The 12,052-nt window shown below is 51.5% G+C and overlaps 1 protein-coding gene and 1 long non-coding RNA gene across 5 annotated transcripts in view; one reads left to right on the top strand and one right to left on the bottom strand.

Moving 5' to 3' along the window:
- The window catches only part of TMOD1 (tropomodulin 1), a 105,236-nt gene extending 103,532 nt beyond the window's left edge, over positions 1-1,704 (bottom strand). For all 3 annotated transcript variants that reach the window (XM_054031747.1, XM_054031746.1, XM_054031748.1), the window contains exon 1: positions 1,616-1,704. The gene's annotated coding sequence lies outside the window, so the exon portion shown is untranslated. The remainder of the gene's footprint in view (positions 1-1,615) is intronic.
- Positions 1,705-2,042: 338 nt separating this feature from the next.
- Positions 2,043-10,850, top strand: LOC128839073 (uncharacterized). 2 transcript variants are annotated; one of them, XR_008445366.1, is made up of 3 exons: positions 2,043-2,519; positions 9,619-9,705; positions 10,528-10,850. It is a non-coding gene; the product is annotated as an uncharacterized LOC128839073 (long non-coding RNA). The 2 variants fall into 2 exon arrangements; XR_008445367.1 differs by lacking the exon at positions 2,043-2,519 and adding an exon at positions 2,908-3,676.
- Positions 10,851-12,052: the final 1,202 nt, after the last annotated feature.

The raw sequence follows: 12,052 nt of genomic DNA, 5'->3' as shown, positions 1-12,052 counted from the left end.
ATGAGTAGAAAAACTGGCCTATAATATTTAATTAAGCTAAATCATTAATTCAAACTATAATAATGAAATACAGGTTGAGTTACAAAATCTGCAAGTGCTTGGAAGAGAATGAAATCATGGACAATAAACCAGCAATGGATTTACAAAGGATAAATCACAAAGAATTGCTTTTGGGGAAGGAATTACAAATTTAGCAGAAGCAGAGAATAGGGTGATTGCAACACAGTGATTCATGACACCTTACTTGAAAAATTATTTCAGACTGCCTTTGATATGAATACTGTGACACAGATCAAAACAAGTGCTCAAGAAATAATGGGTAATAAATCACAATGCACTACTTTGTGGGGTGTTAGGACCTGGCTCCTAACATTCCCAAAGATGTGGGAGGGGAAGTGGCATCAATCTACACTAAGTGCTCTACACTTATAAATACTTTCAACACACTAAACATGAAGGAGAGTCCTCTTTCTGCAAGCCATTTACTAACAAAACACCACTGACAATGACCAAAAGTACAAGGACAGGCTCGCAAATTACATCATCTTAACAGATTGATTTTTTTGATCAAGTAGATCCAAATACTATTCCTGGGTAAGTTCTGTGGAAGAGTTGTAAGCAGAAAATGGATGTGTCATGTGAATAGGATTCTACATCACACTATCCACAGGCAGCAAGCCCTGAATCAAAATTGGGAGTGACGATTTTATCAACGGCAAAGATTAAGTCCAGGGAACAGCTGCACTTTACAGAAATAACGGAACAAATAAACTAGGCACCTCATGCACAAGAAGGGCAGAGCTGGGGATCTGTGTGTTTCATGGATATTTGGAACCGATGCTAATGTTCATGAAAGTCCCTCTTCACTGTGGCTATCAGGTTCTCTGGAAGTGCGGGTATAATTTAACTTGTGCCTCATTAAATTGTTGTCAGGCTCATTCTTTAGGGCATTTGCCAGGGCTGAGGATCCAACGTGTTATACCAAGTGAAACAAATAGAAAATAAACGGTCGGGCGGGGCGTGAGCTCAGCAGGGTTCAGAACAGCGTTGAGCACTTGCTGGTAAAGTTCAGTGGTAAAAGTTAAACCAATAACCAGAGCTTGTTAAAGGCTCTAACCGCCTGCTTTGGGGCTCGGAGGAGCTTCTCCCTGGGCCAGGCTAGCCCAGAACTGCACGGAGTCTCCTACTCCCCTTTCAAGCATCTGGGGGAGGCATGGGACTGGGATCGATGACCCAGCCATGGGCTCCAGTCTGGCACTGCCCAGGGGCCCATCACTTACAGTCCCCGCGCCCCTGGCAAAGCGGGACACCCCCCAGGTCCGCCCAGCCCTGACAGGTGGGCGGGAAGGGCAGGACCCTGACCCCGCTTGTGGTTCCCGGGCAGCTCCTCGGCTTCCAGCCCCTGTGCCCCGTGCCCGGCCCGGCCCGGCCCGGCCCTGCAGCGACGCCTCGCTAGCAGCGCCAGCCGGGCGCTATTTATAGAGCCACTGCGCTGCCGCTCGGTCCCGCTTGGTGACAGCCGAATATTTTGCCCAGATATGGGCTGGGGCTGCGGGGCGCCGGGCGGGGGGCGCGGGGCGCGCTGGGGGCCGGGACCCGCGGGCGCGGCGCTTACCGGGCTCGGGGCGCAGGGCCAGGGGCGCACGGCGAGGGCGCAGGGCCAGGGGCGCACGGGCTGCGGCGGCCGCGTCCTGCCGGAGGCTGCGAAATCCGCTGACCTGCGCCGCGTCCTGCCGGGGAGGCGGCTCCGAACCGGGGCGCGCCGCAGCCTCCCGCGGCTGCCACTCAAGCGGGGGGCCGGGCTCCGGGAGCGCAGCGAACCCACGCGGGGGCGCCGGGCGCTGGCCACGGCTGCGTTACAGGGACCCCGGGGGGCGTGGGGAGAACAAGCCCCCAAACCGCCCCAGCCCCAATGCCGCCCTTCCCCCTCCACCCCAACCCTAATCCCCCCACCCGCCCCAATCTACCTTCCACTCCCACCCGAGACCTAATCCCCCCCCCCACCCGCCCCAATCTACCTTCCACCCCCTCCCCAACCCCGCCCCATTGGCTGTAGTCCCCCTCCCCAGGCCCTAATCTCATCTACTACCCCTCACCCGAATACCAACTTCCAACCCCCCAACTACCCAGTTCCCCTCTCCATACCCTACTCTCGCCCGCAACCCCACTGCCCCATCCCACAGCCCCTAATCCCCACCCCAGACAATAATCCCACACTACAGCCACCATACTATGCCAAATCCCCCAGCCCCTCATGCCACTCTCCAGCCCCCTGCCACCCCAAATCCCTTTGCAACCTTCGTCCCACCCTCAAAACCCCCACTGCTTCTAATCTCCTTCCCCCAACCTAATCGCACTACTCCATCCCCCTCACCTATCCTAATCCAGCCTTCCTATCCCCCAACACCCAGCATCCAATCCAGACCCCGTATCCCACCTACTAAACCCCCACCGCCCATTATTCCCTTCTATACAGGGCCGGCTCCAGGCACCCAAGCACATGCTTAGGGCGGCACCTGGTAAGGGGCAGCGGGGGGAGCACGGCGTGGCATTCCGCCGGGGGGGACGCTCTGGTGGCATGGTGCTCGGCGGGGGAGATGGCGCGGGCGCGGCTCTGGGGGGGGGGTTCCAGCGGTGCTCGGCAGGGGGTGGGCTCTGGCGGCCCGGCGCTCGGCAGGGGGGGCAGCACGGGGCTCGGCGTTCCGGCGGCGCTCGGCGCGGCGGAGGGGCAGCGCGGGGCGTGGCGCGGGGGGGTTTCCGGCAGCGCTCAGCGGCGGGGGGCTCCGGCGGCGCGGCGCTCGGCGGGGGGGGGCTCCGGCGGCGCGGCGCTCGGCGGGGGGGTGGCGCGGGGCGCGGCGGGGGGGCACGGCGCTCTGCGGGGGGGCTTGAGGGGCGGTGCTTTTTTTTGCTGTTTGGGGCAGCAAAAAAGTTAGAGCCAGCCCTGCTTCTATAGACCCTAATCCCCCTCAAATTCCTCACATCTCCAATCCTCAATCTCAAATGCCACCCTCCAGTCTCCCTCCCCAGACCCTATTCCCACCCCACTGTCTCACATCCCCTTCCTGAGCCCCTAAATCGTCCCCTCCATCCCCCTGCTCTAATCCCCTTCCCAAAACTCTCATCCCACCTTCCGACTGCCCAATGCCCACAGTCCCCATTCCCAACCCTAACCCCACCCTCCTTTACCGCATCCCTAATCCAAATTTCCAACCCGCCCACCCCAGTTCACCTCCCTGGACCGTAAACACTCTCTCCAGCACCCTCATCACCCTCCCCATCCCCTAATCCCACCATTTATCTTCTCCACCCCAAACCCTACTATTACTTCCAACTTCCAACCCCCACTGCCCCAGTCCTTTCCCCCAGCCTCCATTCCCACCCTCCACTGCCACCATCCCTAATCCCACACTCCAATCCCCCACTTCTCAAACCCAATCCTACCTGCCCACCCCTCCAATGCCCAACTACAGCCCCCCACTCCAACCCCTTCCCCACATTGTTACCCATCCCATCCCCCCGCAGCACTCCTGACTTGCAGCGTTGCAGGTGTGACTATGTAAATGGAATTTGTGGCTTGCTGCCTGTGGTGCTCCAGGAAAAAGCAAACTGCTGGTCTTGCTAACGAGCCAGCTGTGCCCTGCCCATCGGAGCACTCTGGGCCTGGAGGCTTTGCACGGTAATTGCCAGATTTCCCCTAGTAATAAAAATAACTCCCCACATGGTTCCATTTTTTCTTGTGCCCCAGAAGACAGCAGCAGGCTGACGGGGCACAGGGCACTGGAGAAGGGTGTTCACTGCAACAACCCTGCAGTGCCAGTCTGTGGCGGGAACACCTGGGTGCATTAACAGGCCCAAGTTTGCTGCTGTCAGCTGAGAGACATATGGGCCAGGCTCCTGTCCCAAATGGCAGCAGTGGTGGTACCGGAGTCCACCACCAAAGGGCGGGTGTGACGGGTTGGATCACGGAAACCCCCTTAGGGCTACCAACTGGTGTGCTAAGCCTACTTCTGCCCCTGCTTTCCCTGCCAGCTTGGGACCCCAGCACCCTGTTTTGTAGAGCCAGACACACCAGTCTGCTCCAACACAGACCCAGGGTCTGAATTACTTGCCCCAAAGCTGCAGACTTAACTGAAAGCAACTTAAGAAGTGTTCCTGTCTTTAACACTCAGATGCCCAACTCCCAATGGGGTCTAACCCCCAAATAAATCCATTTTACCCTGTATAAAGCTTATACAGGGTAAACTCATAAATTGTTCACCCTCTATAACACTGATAGAGAGATATGCACAGCTGTTTGCTCCCCCAAGTATTAATACATATGCTGGGTTAATTAATAAGTAAAAAGTGATTTTATTAAATACAGAAAGTAGGATTTAAGTGGTTCCAAGTAATAACAGACAGAACAAAGTGAATTACCAAGCAAAATAAAATAAAACATGCAAGTCTAAGCCTAATACAGTAAGAAAACCGAATACAGATAAAGTCTCACCCTCAGAGATGTTTCAATAAGCTTCTGTCACAGACTGGACACCTTCCTAGTCTGGGCACAATCCTTTACCCCTGGTACAGTCCTTGTTCCAGCTCAGGTGGTAGTTAGGGGATTCATCTTGATGGCTGTTCCTTTTGTTCTGTTCCACCCATTTATATATCTTTTGCACAAGGCGGGAATCCTTTGTCCCTCTCTGGGTTCCCACCCCCTCCTTCTCAATGGAAAAGCACCAGGTTAAAGATGGATTCTAGTTCAGGTGACATGATCACATGTCAGTGTAAGACTTCATTACCCACTTGCCAGCACACAGGTATACAGGAAGACTTACAAGTAAACAGAGCCATCTACAGTCAATTGTCCTGGTTAATGGGAGCTATCAAGAACCCAAATCAACATTAATGGCCAACACTTTGCATAATTACAATAGGCCTTAGATTTATATTTCTATTTTCAGATACAAGAATGATACATTCATACAAATAGGATGACCACACTCAGTAGATTCTAAACTTTGTAATGATACCTTACAAGAGACCTTTCGCATGAAGCATATTTTAGTTACTGTGATAGACCCAGGCCAGTTGGGAACAGCAGAGTAGCAGAAGGGAGATATTCTGGCCACTGGATAAGTAGTTTTCTGTTCCCTGAGTGACCAGAGCAGGGGCTGCTCCAGGCTAATAGACCACCTGACTCCGATTAACCTGCTAAGAGTCAGGTGAGGCAGTTAAGTGAGCCTCTGATACTATAAAAGGGCTCACTCCAGTCGAGCCAGGGGGAGCCAGAGAAGAGGAAGTGTGTGTGAGGAACTGGGAGCAAGAGATGTGCAAGAAGCTGAGAGTGAGTAGGCGTACTGCTGGAGGACTGAGAAGTACAAGCATTACCAGACATCAGGAGGAAGGTCCAGTGGTGAGGACAAAAAAGGTGTTGGGAGGAGGCCATGGGGAAGTAGCCCAGGGAGTTGTAGGTGTAGTGCAACTGTACCAGGAGGCACTATAGACAGCTGCAGTCCACAGGGCCCTGGGCTGGAACTCAGAGTAGAGGGCGGGCCCGGGTTCCCCTCATATCTCCCAACTCCTGATCAAACACAGGAGGAATTGACCTGGACTATAGTTTCTACCAGAGTGGAAGGTCTCTGGACTGTTTCCTGACCCACAGGGTGAATCTGTGAAGCAAGCAAATCGGCCAATAAGTGCAGGGCCCACCAAGGTAGAGGAGGAACTTTGTCACATTACATTATATTCACACTCATCAGCATATTTTCATAAAATCATATAGAGTGCAACGTCACAGCGGGGTCTCAGGGCCTCAGAGAATTCAGGGGGTTCCTGAGCTAAGGAACATTCACTGGGGTGCGTTTGCAGGATCAGGCTTTAGCGTGGCTTTGTGCCACCCCAGCAGATGGCAGAAGCGTGGCAGTGCTGCAGTGGAGCAGGCTGTGTTCTGTCACGTACAGCCTGATTATTACACGTGGTCACTTAGAACTAAGCAATTATTTCAACCAAGACTAACCTGATCCGTAACAATGATAACTGTTTCCCCGTTTAAACAAGTAGATTCACTTTCAAACTATGGCTTGCCACTAGCAGGGGGCATGCTGGTCATTCTAGCCATTGTTAGAGAGTCAAATCCACACGTAGAGACTCCTTGGGGGACGTTGCTAGTGACCCGAGGCACATCCCATACTGCTGTCCAGGCGTACGCAGTGACGGTCAGGATGTGAGGGGCGCAGGATTTTGTCAGGGCATCTGGAGCTTGAGGCAGCTGCCAAGGCCTCCAAACAGCCCTATGCAGGGTTGCCTGCTTAGCTCTTTAGGGAGACCCTAGAAGAGGGGGGCCAAAACACTTGTCATGCCTCTCCCCCCCCGTCTATCCTGGCTGAAATGAAATAAAGTGACTCGCATATCGGCATGTTTGGACGTTGAGCCTAGGAGTCGATCTGGACTCTGACTTCTGAAAACAGCACTGCTAAACCACCGCTTGATTAGACTCAGAATCAACATTGCTACATTATCAGGATGATACAGCTTCTATCCAAGAGAATGATTAGACTGGTTTCAGAGTAGCAGCCGTGTCAGCCTGTATCAGCAAAAAGAACAGAAGTACTTGTGGCACCTTAGAGACTAACATTTATTTGAGTATAAGCTTTCGTGGCTAAAACCCACTTCATCGGATACATGCAGTGGAAAATACAGTAGGAAGATATATATACACACAGAGGACATGAAAAAATGGGTGTTGCCATACCAACTGTAATGAGGGTAATCAGTTAAGGTGGGCTATTATCAGCAGGAGGGGGGAAAAAACCTTTGTAGTGATAATCTGGATGGCCCATTTCCAACAGTTGACAAGAAGGTGTGAGTAACAGTAGGGGAAAAAATTAGCATGGGGAAATAGGTTTTACATTGTGTAATGACCCATCCTCTTCCAGTCTTAATTCAAGCCTAATTTAATGGTGTCCAGTTTGCAAATTAATTCCAGTTCTGCGGTTACTCGTTGGAGTCTGTTTTTGAAGTTTTTTTGTTGGAGTATTGCGACTTTGAGGTCTGTAATCGAGTGACTAGAGAGGTACTCGCTGAAATGGGACCTCGATTATGGGGAGTGGCTGGAGAGGTGCTTTGACCTGGTCTTGGGGTTTTCCCACTTTTTGGCACACCTCACAAGACTGGACATAAGTAGAAATGTCCTTGCCCATTCCCTCCCAGTGGAATGACTTCCCCAAACGGTCTTTGGTCCTGTTCACCCCAGCATGGCCACTAGGATGATCGTGGGCTTTACCCGATACTTAGTTGGAACTACCAACTGTCTTTGAGGATGCCAGTCTTCCTGCTGTCCACCAGAAAGAGGAGGTTACTCACCCTGTGCAGTAACTGATGTTCTTCGAGATGAGTGTCCCTGTGGGTGCTCCACTCCAGGTGCTGGTGCATCCCTGCGCCCTTGCTCGGAGATTTTTGCAGCAGTACTCATACTGGCCACACATGCGCAGAGGCTGCCCCCCGCTGTGAGTCTAGCTTAACAGTATGCATGCATGGCCAGTCTCCACAGTTCCTTCTCTACGACGGAGGCTACCCCAACTCCGAAGTAGAGGGGAGGAGGGTGGGTAGTGGAGCACCCACAGGGACACTCATCTCGAAGAACGTCGGTTACTGCACAGGGTGAGTAACCTCTTCGAGAGAGAGAGATGTCCCTGTGGGTGCTCCACTCCAGGTGACTTAAAAGCAGTGTGTCTCAAGGAGGTAGGGACTTTGGGTCTGATAGGAATGCCGTAGATAGTACGGCCCTGCCCAAACGTATGTCAGAAAGGGGGCCTTGAGTAAGGGCATAATGTTTAACAAATGTGTGTTCAGAGGACCAAGTGGCTGCTTTACAGATATCAGCCAGGGGAACTTTGCGTAAGAATGCTACAGAGGCAGCCAGAGATCTAGTGGAGTGCATTCTGATGCCGTCTGGAAATGCAACCTTCTTCATTTGATAGCACAACTGGATGCACTGAGAAATCCAGTTTGAAAGTCTCCGAGTAGAAATAGGAGAACCTTTGGAACGCTCCACAATGGAGACAAAAAGTCTAGAAGAGTTTCTAAAAGGTTTGGTTCTATCCAAATAGAAGGACAAGGCCCTGCGTACATCTGATATATGCATTGTAGCTTTGAACGAGTTCGCATGTGGTTTCGGAAAAAAGGTTGGTAGGTGTATCAGCTTATTAATGTGGAATGACAAATGCACCTTAGGAAGAAATTTGGGGTGTAATCTGAGGGTAACCTTGTCTTTGAAAAATAGCATATATGGTGGGTCTGCCATAAGAGCTGCTATTTCTCCTGCCCGTCTGGCGGAGGTAATTGCCACTAAAAATGCTGTTTTCATCGAAAGGTGTAAAAGGGAGCACGTGGCTAGGGGTTCAAATGATTGTTGAGTTAGGCAAGATAGTACTAAATGAAGGTCCCACAGGGTGGTAGGTGGTTTAATGTCTGGGTATAGGGCTTGGAGTCCCTTGAGGAAATGTTTGGTGATTGGGTAAGCAAAAACAGAAGTATCATCAATTTTGTCATGATAAGTTGTAATAGGAGCTAAATGGACTCTGATGGAGCTGAAAGAAAGGCCGGATCGCTTAAGGTCCAATAGATAATCAAGTATGAGTGAGAGAGATACCGAGGTGGGACAAAGTTGTTTAGCTGAACACCAATGTGTGAATCGGTTCCACTTTCGTAGATAGGTGGTGCGAGTAGATTGTGTTCTGCTATGTAGGAGCACTCTTTGAACTTGTTCAGAGCAATCTAGTTCGCTTTGGGAGAACCATATAGGAACCAGGCTTTGAGGTGAAGCCAAATGCGGAATAGGTTGTGAATGGTTTTCTCGTCTATCTCCCATTCGTGATCCCATGGAAAGCGTCTGCTTAGTTCGTCCACTGTGGTGTTCCTCACTCCGGGAAGATAGGCAGCTGATACCTGGATGTTGTTCGCAATGCACCAATTCCAGAGCTTCATAGCCTCTGTGCAAAGCGAGTGGGATCGAGCTCCTCCCTGCCTGTTTACATAGAACATGCATGCAATGTTGTCTGTCATTATGCGTACATGGTGATTCCTGATTAGTGGAAGAAAGTGACGGCACGCATTGCGAATGGCTCGAAGTTCTAGGACATTTATGTGCAGAGAGGTCTTGGTTGAAGACCATAGCCCCTGGACTGTGTGGTGAGATGTGTGCACCCCAGTCTGTCAGAGATGCATCGGTAGTCAGTATGAGGGATGAAGCCTCCTGAAGAAAGGGGACTCCAGAGCAGAGGTTGGAGTGAACTGTCCACCACAGTAGAGAATCTTTGACTCGAAAGGTACGGAAAAAGTCTTGTTTAGAGAGTGCACATTCAGTCTGTAAACCGTGGCCAACCACTCTTGGAAACATGTCATGTAGAGGCGTGCATTTCAGATGACAAAAGTGCACAAGGCCATGTGACCTAGTATTTGTGGACCGTCTCAGGCAGTCACCTGGGGACAGTTGCGAATTTTTGTGGCCAGTCGGCTTATGGAGTTGAAGCGGTCGGGTGGAAGAGATGCCAATCCTGTCCGGGAGTCAAGGTATGCCCCTATGAACTCCAGATGTTGGGTGGGGCATAATGTGGATTTGCCTTTGTTTATTTGCAGGCCTAGAGATAGGAAACAATCGACTGTAAGCCGCGTGGATCGGAGAGTTTCGTCGAACGTTGAGGCTTTGAGGAGGTAATCGTCGAGGTAAGGAAATATTACGACCCCTTGTTTTCTGAGGTAGGCAGTGACTACGGCTAGGATCTTGGAAAAGACACGGAGGGCCGTGTACAGTCTGAAGGGAAGAACCCTGTATTGAAAATGTGTTGAGCCAAGAGTAAAACGTAGGAAGCGTCTGTGGGCCGGGGATATAGTCACATGAAAATAGGTGTCCTGTAGGTCGAGGGCTGAAAACCAATCGCCCTGCTCCAGCGTTGGGATTATGGTGGTGAGAGTAACCATCTTGAACTTTTACTTTTTGACAAATTTGTTGAGCCTCCTGAGGTTGAGGATTGGTCGCCATCCCCCATTTTTCTTTTCTGTTAAGAAATAATGGGAGTAAAAACCCTTCCCTTTGTGTCGTTCTGGCACAATTTCTATTGCCCCCAGTTGAAGGAGATGTTGCACTTCTTGGAGGAGTAGTCGCTCGTGAGAGGGGTCCCTGAAGAGGGATGGGGAAGGTGAGTGGGTGGGAGTCAAGGAGAGGAAGGGGATGGCGTATCCAATTGTAACCACCTCTATAACCAACTTGTCGGAGGTAATGTTTTGCCATTGGTGGGAGATTGGTCGTAGGCAGTGTGCAAAGATATGTGTGCTGGCTGAAGTGGGAACGCTGTTTTCTAAACCCTCAACCAAAGCTTCAAATCTGCCTATTAGTTGGAGGGAGTTGAGGCGCCCCCGCAGAATTGGGATGACGACGCTGGAATCTTGGTCTCTGGCATTGTTGTGATCTATGGGAGTGTTGTGTAAATGCGGGGTAGCGTGGACGTTGGTAAGGTTGGTATCTATATTGCCGTCTTCTGGTCGTAGGTGTCTGGAGACCTAAGGACTGGAGGGTTGCCCTTGAGTCCTTCATTGAGTGAAGCACGTCGTTCATGGCAGAAGCAAAAAGTTTTTCACCATCAAAGGGAAGATCTTCAATGGTGCTCTGAACCTCTCGAGGAAAGAAAGAGGAGGAGAGCCATGAACCTCGGCGTATGACCACTGCTGTGGCGGTCGATCTTGCTGCAGTGTTGGCTACATCAAGGGCCGCTTGAAGAGCGGTATGTGATATGATTTGTCCCTTGGAAACCAGAGCTGTGAATTGTTGTTTTTTCTGTTCTGGGATGTCGTCAATAAAGTCCATGAACTTATTATAGTTTCTGTGGTCATATTTTGCAAGAACTGCAGTATAATTAGCTATACGAAATTGCAGCATCGAGGATGCATATACTTTACGACCAAAGAGGTCCAAGCGTTTACTTTCCTTGTTGGCTGGGGTGGAGCGGGAATACTGTTGTTTGGCCCTTTGGTTCGCTGCATCTACTACTAACGAGTTTGGTGCCGGATGGGTAAAAAGGAATTCAGAGCCCTTAGAAGGGATGAAGTACTTCCGGTCCGCTTGCTTACAGGTCAGTAGGCATGTAGCTGGAGTCTACCAGATGGACTTAGCAGGTTCTAAAAGGGCTACGTTGATTGGTAATGCGACCCTAGAGGAAGAAGAGGGCTGTAGGATGTCAGTTAACTCATGCTGTTGTTCAGGGACTTCCTCCAAGTTAATTCTCAAGTCACTGGTAACTCTTTTAAAGAGATCTTGGAATTTTGCGTAGTCATCCGACGGTGTTGGAGGAAGGGGAAGTAAGGCTTCTTCAGGCGTTACTTCCGGCTCTACTGGAATAGGAGCAGGACTTGATTGATCCTGCAAGTGTGACGGTGCTGCCTGGTGTCATCGTCAGGTTCGTCAGGTGGTGGTGCTAGGCAGGTGTTGCGCCTGGTTGAGGTGGCGTAACGCGTGTGTTCTCGAGGGTACGATGCCCATGGTGCCCAATATTGCCATGGTGGTGGGTAGGGCATAGGTGGTGCCATCCAGGGGTTCACCCCCCAGGGGGCAGGATCCTGAGAATAGGCTGAGGTAATTTTCCTAAAACCTCTGACTGGGGTCTGGGGATGGGAGGGTTGATCCGGAGAAACCCCCCCCTGTGGTCCAGTTTCCTCCTCACTGGAGGAAGACTGTTCAAACCCTGACTCTGCCATCGAAGAGAAACCGGCATTCAGCAGGGGTGACTGCAGGATAGGTGACACCAGCAGATCTCTTGCCTGAGTGAAGTGAAGTGCTGAGGCTCCTGCGTGATGTGAAGGCTGTGCAGGAGGAAGTTGCAGTGAGGGAACATTCCTCTGAGCCGAGGTTTTGGTTCTTGGCTCACTGCCAATCAGTTCCACGGGGGCCGGTGCTGTGGCCGGTGCCGGGAGGGCAGCATCAGCCTGCAGGGGGTCAGGCAGGGTGTGTAATGTCGGCACCGCATCCGTCGCGGTGCCGAACGGTGCCAGAAGAGAGGCAGGCAGCTGGAAGCCTGAA

Source organism: Malaclemys terrapin, chromosome 6 (genome assembly GCF_027887155.1).
Source record: "Malaclemys terrapin pileata isolate rMalTer1 chromosome 6, rMalTer1.hap1, whole genome shotgun sequence".
Taxonomy (NCBI): domain Eukaryota; kingdom Metazoa; phylum Chordata; order Testudines; family Emydidae; genus Malaclemys; species Malaclemys terrapin.
The sequence above is the reverse complement of the archived record's forward strand: the minus strand, read 5'-3'. Positions and strand labels throughout refer to the sequence as shown.